The sequence below is a fragment of the Telmatherina bonti genome, assembly GCF_933228915.1.
Source record: "Telmatherina bonti genome assembly, chromosome: 5".
Taxonomy (NCBI): domain Eukaryota; kingdom Metazoa; phylum Chordata; class Actinopteri; order Atheriniformes; family Telmatherinidae; genus Telmatherina; species Telmatherina bonti.
The window spans coordinates 20374446-20386628 of record NC_136623.1 but is presented as its reverse complement, the minus strand read 5'-3'; the positions used below and the strand labels follow the sequence as shown (position 1 = coordinate 20386628).

The 12183-nt window shown below is 39.1% G+C and overlaps 1 protein-coding gene across 1 annotated transcript in view; it reads left to right on the top strand.

Annotated features, from left to right (window-relative positions):
* Positions 1 to 11631: 11631 nt before the first annotated feature.
* The window catches only part of kcnn3 (potassium intermediate/small conductance calcium-activated channel, subfamily N, member 3), a gene marked incomplete at its 3' end in the record, with an annotated part of 71116 nt that continues 70564 nt past the window's right edge, over positions 11632 to 12183 (top strand). The window contains exon 1 of the mRNA XM_079241327.1: positions 11632 to 11765. The remainder of the gene's footprint in view (positions 11766 to 12183) is intronic.

Sequence of the window (12183 nt, the reverse complement as noted above, 5' to 3'; positions counted from 1 at the left end):
TTTGTCAGCTGAAGTGAGTACGCAGATATTTTGAACCTCTAGTGCAGGGATTCTCCTCCAAGATGACTTTCCATCTAAACTAATTCTGATCCTTATTGCAGTGCTCTGAAGGCTCAGCAGATGGAAATGTGTGCACATGTTTCCACCTGCCTGGGGTCTCTATTTAAAGTGTGTGGTTTCTATATGACCATGAAGGAAAGACTGATTACCAGCCATAAATGGCATGATATTCCTGATGCGTGCCAGATGAAATCTTCTGGTAGATTTCTGTGAGCTGAAATTTTCCTGATCGACCAAAGCATTGAAATATATAAGGACCAATTGCCTTATTAGCCTAAGGTTGCTGATGTTTTATGAGCATCATCAAAGACTTCATTTCTGTTAAGCATGAAGTTTTAATATTTTTTGTTATTTGTCTTCCGATTATTTAAGTTTATTGTTAATGCACAGTGAAATCAGAACAACCAAATAGAATTTTAGGATCTGATCATGAATTAAACAGGGGTACAAAGAAAGAGCAGAGGCGTGTGATAGCAGTAGACAGAAAAAGATCTGCAACACATAAAGCTGAAATAATAATCATCAAAATTTAGAAATGTTTTTGTCATTTTGTATAAGATGTTATTTGCTGATAACATTAACAATTGAAGTGTAATGCAACACAGTTAAAACAGAGACTTGATGGATCTAATTCCAAAGCCAGAAACTATTTGCCAGCTAATGGGGACAGCATCCCACTAGCAGCTTTCATTGGAGTAAGATCTGATGCTGACGCTAAATGCATGTTGATTCTGTTTTGATGTGCTGTGCAGTAGCAAGGGTCTGTTTCAATCAGGACCTTAACCCATCAAGTTGGACTGTCTCTCCAGTCAGTTATTTGGAGGGGGGGGGTCAGGACTAATAACTGGGGGAGAGGAGTGAGGCACGATGGAGGAAAGGATGGACGAGTGGAGTGAGACTGCATGAAGTGAAATATTAGTCCAGACTGAGGGGCTTAAATGAGCCAATCGATGTTCTCCAATGGAAATAAATGAGTGTTGGGAAGGAGGGAATACATGAAGGCTGAGTGGGGAAAAAGATGGTCTAGAAGCTTGGATAACAAAAAATAATAAGAAGAAAGCATAAGATTACAATCATCCGAGGGGCATCAGGATGGAGCTTCAGGGCACTGAAGCATCAGAAATGGGGAAAAAAAAAAAGGGGGAACCTGGAAAAGATGCATTGCTGCTGTTAGGGCAAACAATATATTATCAGTTTGTAAGCCATAGTTTCAGAATGGCATCATCACACTCCTGTTGTTCTTGCCTTGGTGCTAAGAAACTTAATATGACAGAACAGTCACTAAAACTGACAGTGTTCCTGGAATTATAAACCATGGTTGGATAATAGAGAAATATAACAGTCATTGCATGAGTGTGTGTACAGACTTGCTTCTCTTTTTGTAGTAGCATGTATGAGTTGTAAATTAAACTGATCTTCAACAGCATACCAGTGTAGACATGAAATGTTACTGGTGCTGCAATGCACAGTGTGTTGCGTGGGGTATGAATGTACTTTTTAGTATCAGTTTTTTAAATGCAAAACCTTAAAATTAATTCTTTATTCATTTGATGCTTCAGCAAGGTTTGTAAAATTATAAACCTAATGTGGGCATTATGCCTCATGATCTGTTGAACTTGTTACAAAGTCAGACTGCTTTACAACCCGAGGACTAGCGGAAATAAAGGAGCTTCAGCCAGTGAAGAAGAAAAAGATATTTTAAAAACATTGTACCAAACACGCAATGTCAGACAAAGGGAAAACGGTTTGATGTGGTCATTTCAGGGCAAAAACAGCAGCAATACACTTGAGGGACTGAGGGGAGGAAAAGGCCATTCCGGTATTTATGTAATTATACTGTATAGCTCTGAGTGATTTGAATCTGCTGATGATGACCTTGTTAAATGGTCTAAAGTTGCAGATCAAACAAGTTCAGATCGTTCCCTCAGCTCTTCCTGTTTTCAGACTGACCACAGTGAAACTATGCAAAGCGTTAAATATGCCACACAAGCCAACTGAGAACCATTAGAGCTATTTGAGCAGTTGATGTGTAAGAGCCACAGCATGCAGCTCATTATGAATGTATCAAATCAAATCAAATCAAATTCACTTTATTTATCCGTTAGGAACTTCATTTGCGGGTAGAGCACAACCATGACAAATAAAATAAAAAGACATGTCCACACACACAACTCAACATGTCAGTTAATAAATAAGTTAAAAACAACAATTGACACCAATATGCCATACACAGTCATAAATATAACAGTCTGCAATAGCCATCAACCATTTAACAGACGGATAGAGGTGGGAAGGAAGGTGGAAGTGGCCCTCTTTGTTCTCAGAGGGAGAGACCTGTACCTGCGCCCTGAAGGTAACAGGGTGTAGTGAGAGTGCAGGGTGTGCGAGGGGTCAGTGGAGATCTGGGTGCCTTTTCTCAAGACTCTGGTGTTATAGATGGTACTGAGTGACTGCTGCTCTTGACCTATGATTTTACTACTGATTTTAACAATCTTATTGAGCATGTTGTGATAAGTGAGAGTGAGTAAACCAAACCAGGCAGTGATGTTGAATGTGAGAATGGATTCAATGAAACATTTATAGAAGGCAGTGAGAATGGACTGGTGAACCTGAAGTTTGCGGAGCTTACGGAGAAAGAAGAGGCGCTGTTGACATTTTGAAAAGATCTGTTCAGTGTTGAGTTGGAATGTGAGTTTATGGTCAATTATGGAGCCAAGATATTTGTATGAATGAACCTTTTCAATTATTTCATAATATTAGTATTTGCTCTTTTATCTCAACGTGCAACTTGATGAGTGGCTTCTGTAGAGCCTAAAGTCAGAAAATCAGAGCGATGAATCTGGTAATGAAGGAAAAGCTCCATCACTGTCTATAATGCATTTTTATTTGAAGTGCCAAAGACTGCTTCAATGCACTGCAGCACGCCCTTAGTTTTTAATCTTTACATCTTATTATGAATTTATTTCAGTAGTGCTGAAATGTAACACTTGTGGTGATCACTGCTTGTGTTTTCCTCCAGCATAAGTTAATTTTAGTAGCTAAGTACGCCCAGCATCATGACATGGCAATTTTGTCATAACTGTGTTGGCTTGGTTTAAGTAAAGCTGTTTTTATTGCCTTTTTTCTGTCTTGGTTTGTCCTTTGTTTCTCTCCCTGTGTTTGTGAAAAAATGTCCCAAAACGAGAGGCAAAAATCAGGCAGTGTCACTTCTCTGAGGAATCAGGAAGACCACAGTCATCTCAGTGACACACAAACAGCAATCTTGCTCAAACTTCCCAATATGTAGCTTCCAACTCCTTAACTTGTGTCTGAGCGTTGTTTAGTATGAGTCCCTGTGCTGTACTCTCATCGTTGTGAGCTGTATGTAGGGATGTGAAGCAGAAAAAACAGGCCTTCCCTGTTACTCATCCTCTTGTATAACTTTGCTGTCCTTTAATAAAGGCCATTATCTATCATGCTCAAATAACTACAGGTGGTAGCTGTTTTTAGGGGACTTAGAAATTCCAGGTTTACTTACTATGTACCTTTGACTTGGGGTGATGGACTTATTTTAATTGAAGCATTTGAGATGTTAAAACGGAATTTCTTAAATTCTTTTCAGTAAATTTTACATTTCAGTAGTTTTGGCTTTTTACTCTGTCATCATTATGTTCCTTAATCTCTTCTTTCAGTGATTTTATGTAAAATTGATCTATATTCCCCAATGTGTTTGAGTTTAAATAAAAGTAAAAGCTGGCACTCTTAGTCATTCAAAGGTGGCACAAAAGCATATAAAAATCATATTTCTCAAAAGGCCAAAAGCCTTGACTATACATTTAATTAAGCCTAAATTGGACATTGTGTCTTAGAAGATGCAGATGAGGCCACAAATATGTCACATGACTTTGCCCCCTTCATTACAGCAACTATTACTGTTGCCACTAACTGAACAGACACTTGTGTGGCTGTGAAGAGAAACAACCATGTTAGTTTTCAGTTGGTTTTCAGTTGACATGATTTCAGCGTACCTCATCTAAGCTCAGAGATGTCTGAGCAGTTTAAAAGCACAAGCCAGCCCAGTTAGGATTGATGCATTCAGGAAAACTGGTACAGGTGTAGAATTAGTGGTAAAATACAGGAACCTGGACAGAGTTTTCTGTACCACCTGCTGATGCTGTTGATGAAACACTTAAATGTGTATTAGGATGTACATGGCACACACACACCTCAAAAACTCCTCCCATCCATCCCACATGGTAGAAAAATACAGATATCACCTGTTTCCAGCTAACGTTTGGCCCATTTACACATTGTTCTTCATCTCTACTACATATATGTTTTGGTGCCTTTTTGACAATTCCTATTTGATGTTATTTATCTATTTGCTTGTTTTATAATTTACAATAACTTCTCATAATAGTTGCCTCAGAGTTGGAGTTGTTTTAGGTCACCAATATGCAGTTTCACATTTTCAGTCTCCTTTTAGTGCTTTTGTTTCTGTCTCTCTTCCATTAGTCACTGACCCATTAAAGTTCACACTAAGACAAAAGCAATGGAAACATTTTTTCTTTGAATGTTTTGTCATTTCCTTGGTACAGCGATAAAAAGAATATAAATGTCCAAAACTTGAAGTAATGGAATGGAAAAACAAGCAGTTGGAATAAAAACCCAAACCAACATTAGAGATGACGCTTAAAGGGATGTTTCATGCCTCACTTTGGTTATGTGTATATATTCGTTGCCATTTGTATTTGTTTCAGGTAACTTTTTTCTCTCTTTAAAAAAAAAAACAAAAAAAAACAACTTTATCGTTTCATTGTCATTTTGTTATATCTTCTTTTCCCTATTTTGGTCATTTTATATCACATTTTATGTCTCACTTCGGTCATTATGTGACTCCATGGTCTCTCAACATGCCTTTGTGGTTGTTTTGCATATGAATCATTCATTTATGTGGACATTTTTTTAAATCTCACTATCAAACCTTGTCTGTTTGAAAATAATCTACAGTTTAGTTTAGTATTTTTTAATTGGTGTTTTTTGACTCAATTTCCTTGTTTTGCATATGCTTAGCAATCTGAACATGAATATGATGTTGATAATAATAATCAATCACATGAAATGGCTAAACATACTTATCGTAGTAAAAACAAAAAAAAAAGGTTTAATTTCTGTATTGGACTATCAAAACCTGGGGAAGCATCAGATACTGCACATCGCAGCAATTTCATTCATGCCTAAGAGCATCCAGACGGACCCTGAAAGCCAAGTGTTGGATTTCATTCAAAGTATGAATGCAGAAATAGTTGCTCAGACAATTAAGTTATTGAGAAAAATGCTGTTCAAGAATAACTTGAGCCATTGTGAATCATCTTTGGACCCATGATTCTTCAATGACGCCCAAACTAATCTGCATGGCTTTGATTTGTGGCTAACCTCCAACCTAAAGATACCTTAAAGTCAGCCATTTGTCACCAGAGGAGAATTTGTTTTCCTCTGTGTGTTAAAGTGTCAAGAACAGTGTGTATAAGTGAAAATCCAGCAGTGTCACAAGTCTGCTGACTAGTGTATTTTTCAGCCAGTAGACAGCTGACACAAACACGAATTCAGTCCATCAGCATCACCACAGCACACACTGTGCCATCATGCTGACTGTGTGAAGCTGCAGTTATCCTCTGAACTCTTCAAACATCAAATACTTGTAACATTACAAACTGCACACACATTTTGAGCAGCCCATTGCACCAACCCGCTCTCTATTTTGGGGTGAGATGTAATATGACCACATACCATGTCTTTTAACCCCTGAAGCAGAGACCATTTAGTTTGGTGTGTCACATAATTTCTGGCAGACACAGTTTCTAATAAAGCTGTGTCAATATGCTGGGTGTACGTATGTTTGCGTGCCAGTGAGTGTGTCGGTCTTATTAAAAGGGCACAGTTGTTTGGAGGCGAGATGTTCTGCACTGATTGCTCACCACTTAAATGGAAGAGCAGACGCATTACCCACAGCTTTCTGCAAGCTCCACCATTTACTCTCCCCACCACCACCACCCATACACCTCCTCCTCCCGTGTACCTTTCACCCCCTGCAGTCCCCCGCTCTTTGGATTTGATTAGTCTCTCAGGCAGCAGAATCAGAGAGCTGTTTTCTGTGCACAAATCCATCTGCATATACAGCAGTTGGTTTTAGGTGGTGGGTTTGACTCTGCATCTTTCCAGCCTCAAGTGCAATCTGAGCCATTAGGATACAATGGAAGCAGTGTAGGGCAGCGATTAGAGCATGTCTGATAGAGTGAGGCCAGCTCAGTGGTCTATTAAGAAGAGCCATGCAACTGAACAATACACTTACTCATCACTTCTCTGACATTTTTCATAAATGCAATCGCTAAATGGACGGCTTGGTGAAAGACAAAAACGGCCTCTCCATTTCCTTTTCTTAGCAGAATGGCCTTGTAGATTGTCATTAAAAAAAGGAAAAAAAAGTTGAACTGCTGTGTAAAGAGACTGAAGGCAATGAACTGAATTAAAACTGATGTTTAACTGACAATAACACAAAGATGTTCAATCTTGAAAGCCAGGTGTTTTTTTCTTTTAACTCATTTTTTGCCATTAGCTTGTTCACATCGCTTCATGTGACATGTAAGGTATTTTAGATTAAATATAGGCTTTCAGTTATTCTAAATTATATTCAGCACATCTTCTGAACTTTATGGAGACAAGTTTGAGTTCAGAGAGGTGGGTTACTTATGCAAAGGGAATGCATTTCATGTAATTGTATTTCAGACTTTAAATTTGTATTTGAGGCCGCTCAAGAGAAACTATTTTATTTTTTCCCCCACTTGATTTGTCTGAGAGCAATAATTAATTAAAGGTTTGTGGATTTAAACATTAAATGGTTTTTGGATTGTTTTTTATATGAAGCACTCATACTGCTGTTGGGTCTAAGAAATCCTGCTAATCATCTGTTCTTCACAAGCTCATTAAAATGACTCTGATAATCCACTTGGAACAATTCAGTTATTAAATGTTAATATGCCATCTGAACATTGCGACTTCTAATACTTACAGTAAACACACTATTTTGCTCACATAGATGTGCATTTTCTGAAGCAAATTTCTGAGTGTAGTATTGTTCTGTATTTAGCTCCATCTCTCTTCCATTTAGCTCTATCCAGCTTCCCTGTCCTGCTGAAGACAAGCAGGGGCAGCATGATGCTGCCACCATCCTGTCACCATGTCCCACAGTGGGGATGTTCAGCGTGATGTGCCATAGTAGTTTTCCAACACACACACACACACACACACACACACACACACACACACACACACACACACACACACACACACACACAACATTTTGCATTCAGGCCAAGAAGATCAGCTTTGTTTTGTTCTGGCCGGATCAGCTTGTTCCACATGTTTGCTGTCTCCTCTATAAAGTTTATGGCAAAACTGCAATGGGAACTTTTTATGGTTTTGTTTTTGTCACTTTTCAATAAAGGACAGATCTGTGGACAGATTCTCCCATCTGAGCTGTGGTTCATCGCAGCTCCTTCAGACTTAGGATGAACCTATTGACTGCTTCTATGACTGATGCCGTCCTTGCCCAGCCATTTCTTGGCAGGTTTGCAGGGCTTCATAATCTTGGATGAGATATTCGAAGCTTGAGTTAGTATTTATTAACCTAACCCTGCTTTAAAATTTCTATACAAAACTATGTCTGCCATGTCTAACGTGTTCCTTGGTCTTCTTGATACTGTTTGTTTGCTCATATTTTCTAGCAAACTTCTGAAGCCTTCATGGAACAGGTGAGAATAAATTACACAGTGGTATATGCTATGTATTAACTGGGTGACTTCTGAAGGTATCAGAATACAGGGGGGTGAATACAAATGCTTTTCAGATTTTTATTTGAACACAGTTTTGAAAATAATGTAGCACTTTCTTTCTACTTATTCATTTTGCACTGATTTGTGTTGGTCTATCACACAAAATCCTGTTCAAATACACCGAAGTTTGTTTTTAGAATGTGACAAAATGTCGAAAAGTTCAAGTTGTAGAAACGATTTCTCAGTGCACTGTACATAGGAAACATACAGATATGCGTCTCACTTGATATACTGTTTTGTTCTTTCGTTTTGCTTGTTTTTTGCCTGAGAATTACATGAAAGGATTTCCACTTTCATATCTCTACAGTTAACATGGCAATGGTGCTTGGAAGTCACTTATTATGGATCAGCATGGAAATGTTTGATCTGAGCTAAAACGTTGTTTCTGTTATATATTTTGGATGCAGGAACAGTTGTGACTATTTCTTGGGTTGGAGCAGTTATTTCCTATGATAACAAGGCAGCTGGAAGAAAAAGTTTCAGTTCATAACACTTTAATTTTTGCCCAGTGGGCAGATTTTCGTTTCCTTTTAGCAAAGCTTAGCTATTCTTCGCTGTGTCTTTGCACCGTGATAGAAGCTTTGAGAAACATGAGTGGTATCGATCTCTTTCCCATCCAGTCATTGCTTTTAAGTAAACTTCTTCCAGCCCTCTTGATAGTGAGATGGAGCAGCTGAGAGAAGAGAAAAGGTAACTGTCCACTGAATATAGAAAACAAAAAATGAATAGTCAAAAAAGATAGGTGGCATTACATAGGAATATTTTTATGAAAGAAATGGTTGTGATTGTTGATTTTATGCATCTGTTTGGTTAGAATTTTATCAGTCTCTCTCTTCAGCCTTTTTGACCAAGTACCCACATTTCTTATACTGCTGCTTCTTCTCAACCCAATGCTCATTACTCTCTTCCTTCATTTTCTCTCCCACCCACCTGCCTATTGCGTCACTAAGAAGTTTTATGTGATTTATAGTGTCATTTCCTGTATCTCGGCTTTGATGTGGCTTTAAACTCAGAGGGAGATCAGAAGGACGGATATATCAGCTGGAATGAGAGCTCATCTGTATACTACTGCGTCGGCATAGCAACTGTCAACCCACTTTATTATTCCTCTTTGTATTCTATTATTCACTTTCTCCCTCACATATTTCTCTCCTTCACATTTCTGAAACCACACATCTGACATATGCTGCAGGGCAGGACTGTTTACCAACCTTTTCATTCAGCGTGCCGATCACTTCTCCTTGCTGTCACTCCCCTCTCCTTCCTTTACTCCAAACTCTCCACCTTCTGCTGCTGACCACTAACCCCTGTTGAAAATATTAAGACTTGTGAAAAATATACGCAGTGGCCTGACACCATTCCTTTTTCCTGTCAGTTTTAATGTGTCCCCCCTCCTTAGCCCTTTGGCACACCTTTTTCCATTTTGCCTACTTCATCGTGTTGTCAAACTCTGTCTTTCTTGCTTTTTGTCACCTGTGTTCATGACTGAACAGTAGTGGAAAAAGAGAAAATGCTGGCAGAGCATTAAAGTTTTAGCCAAGACTGAATTGGGGTGTGTATTGTATTACATAAAGACTAAATTCTTGATGGAGCATAAAGTTCCAATCCGGAGGGTAGAAAATGACAGGAAGGAAATATATCTGATACTAAGTTCAATAACTTAATGGTAATAAACAGGTTTGCTGATGCCGCCATACAAACCTCTAGTTATAAAATTTAGACTCTGGCATTTCTTTTCTTGGTTGTTTTTTTCATTGACAAATATTGTTCACTCTATATGCCTTACATATTTTTCCCCCATTTCTTTTTAATCAAGCTAAATAAATAACTAGCTTTGATCAGTAGAGTGAACTCATGATCTCTGACCTTTCCCCAGGCCTTGATTTGAAGAATTTCCAGCTTGCTGAACTGGCCTCTCTCCATCACTGACCCATCACGAATCTGCCCAGGGCACAAGCAGCACATTACCATGTTTATTCCAAGCCACGAGGAAAGAAGAAATGAAATAATCCACTGTCAGATTCAGAAAGCTCTATGTAGACAAACAAAAAAGCAATACAAAGCATACTTCTGAATATTCACAGCAGAGCCAAACATGAGTTCAAGATTATTTCCACCTTCCTTAATGGGTCCCCATCTGTCTTCCTCACACTGTTGCTATGCAAATAAGGTGTTGGCATATGGCTGATGTTGCTTAGACTCTCGATGATATGATTTCTTTATTGATGTCTGTCAGGTTGAATAATGGCAGGATGTGTGACCTCTTATAAGGAAATGATCTAATCCTCTCCCACACACTTTCATGTCTGATTTCATCTGATAAAGGTGCACAAAGCAGACAGAAAGCAAAAATATGAAACAATTTTGACCAGGTAGAGTAGTCTAATTATGTAGGATTGTGGCTTTGACCTTCCTATATAAAGTGCCCTGAAAAGAATTATGATTATATGCTACAAATTTAATTAGAGGTATTATAACAGACGGAGACTCAGATGAGTTGGAATTATAAACTGTTAAGAAACCAAATATAGAAACACCTATGGTTTCATCTCCTGTATATTTCTTTGTACAGCATATATCTGTTAAATATTCTATTGGATTCATGAAAGTAGCTATCCCATTATAAATTCTAGGATAGATTTACACAAGAAGTACAAAAAAAAAAAAAAAAAAAAACCTTGACCTATGAGAAGTCTGCTACTGAGCACATGCCATGAGAGCATACTTTGAATTCTCCATGGGGGCTGAATTAGTCCTTTCCTTTTTGGCAGTTCCCTTCAGGGATCACCATAGCGATCATGTCTATCCTTATCCACTTCACCCTCTTCTTTTATACCAACTAACTCCATATCCTTATTGACCACATCTTTAAATCTCCCCTTTGGTCACCCTAACCATCCCTGTCTGGCGTCTGGAGCCTGGATCATTCACAGAAATAACGCCCTTCTCGCCATATGTTGGATATCTTGTTTACATTTGTTTTGCGTGGTATGTTGCGGGTTTTGCCTGCGTGTTTTGAACGCATTCCTGATTACTCTTTCAACAGGTGCTACAAAACACCAAATGGGTGGCTCAGTCTCCATAATGGAAACAGCAGTTACAAATGCCATATGGATCATATTTTCTGCGGCTACAGTTGAAATAATAACCCCAAAATAACCTGGGTACAATAAATCAAACCCCCGTTTGGCGGCCACATCTTCCACAAATGCTGCCACCTGTTTTCAGCGCTCATCTCGCCTGTGATGCCGTCCAATAGGAAGGAGCGGCAGGTCTGGAGGCGGAGAAAAGAGGCAGAGAAGTTGGTGGAGAGTGAGAGACGGATTGGAGAGATGGGGAGCTCTACATTTAGATGCCACTCGGTGTTGTCACATATTTAATCACAGACGTTAATGCTAATCTGTGGACTATTAATTGACTCCCGTGCTTTTATTTAAAAAAAAAAAAAAATCCCCTTTAATGCTGTCGTACATTTTTAGACGCGCAGCCACAGGTTGGCGATTTAATCCCGTCACCATGGATTATTCCTCCCCACCTCGTGCCGATCGTCCCTGACTGGATGGAAATGGGCACCATCGATTTACCAGGGATGATTGAGGGAGAAACAAACTGTTCATTTTAAGTGAGCGGAGACGGAGGCAACATCTGTGGTGAAGCGACGCACAATTTTGCGAGGCGAGGACCTGTGGAGGACCTAAAAGGAGACGAAGAGGAAAGATGATGGGATGGCTGTGACAACATGAAAAAGAAAAAGTGTGTTGGTCAGTTTTTAATCAGCCAGTAATTCAACACAACTAACCTGGGGGACGGGGACTGAGAGAGAAGAGGTCGGAGGTAGGTAGAGGAACAGACGGTGAGGAGGGGGCCGTGAAGGTGTCTGGTTATATCACACTGAAAGTAGGTTATTGTTTTACAGTGGATCAATCACTGGCAACTAATCGCAGCCAACTTATGGTTTTTTTAGGCTTAAACACACACTTTTGCTTTGAAAATTGACAGATGTGAAATTATTATCCACGAGTCTCTGAGCCTGATCTCATTTTCATGCTGTAAAGCTAGAGGATTTTCACCCTCCTCCTGGCTAACAACAATGTAACACAACTGACTTTTTATGGAAGAGATTGCTGGAAGCGCTGTGGGATGTGAGAGAACAAGAAGATACTGAGAAACGGAGAGGAGTGCTGAGTTAGGCTGACTGGGAAGCTGAGTCAAATGTGACTCAAGGAATAGCATACAGTATTTCCCAATTAAG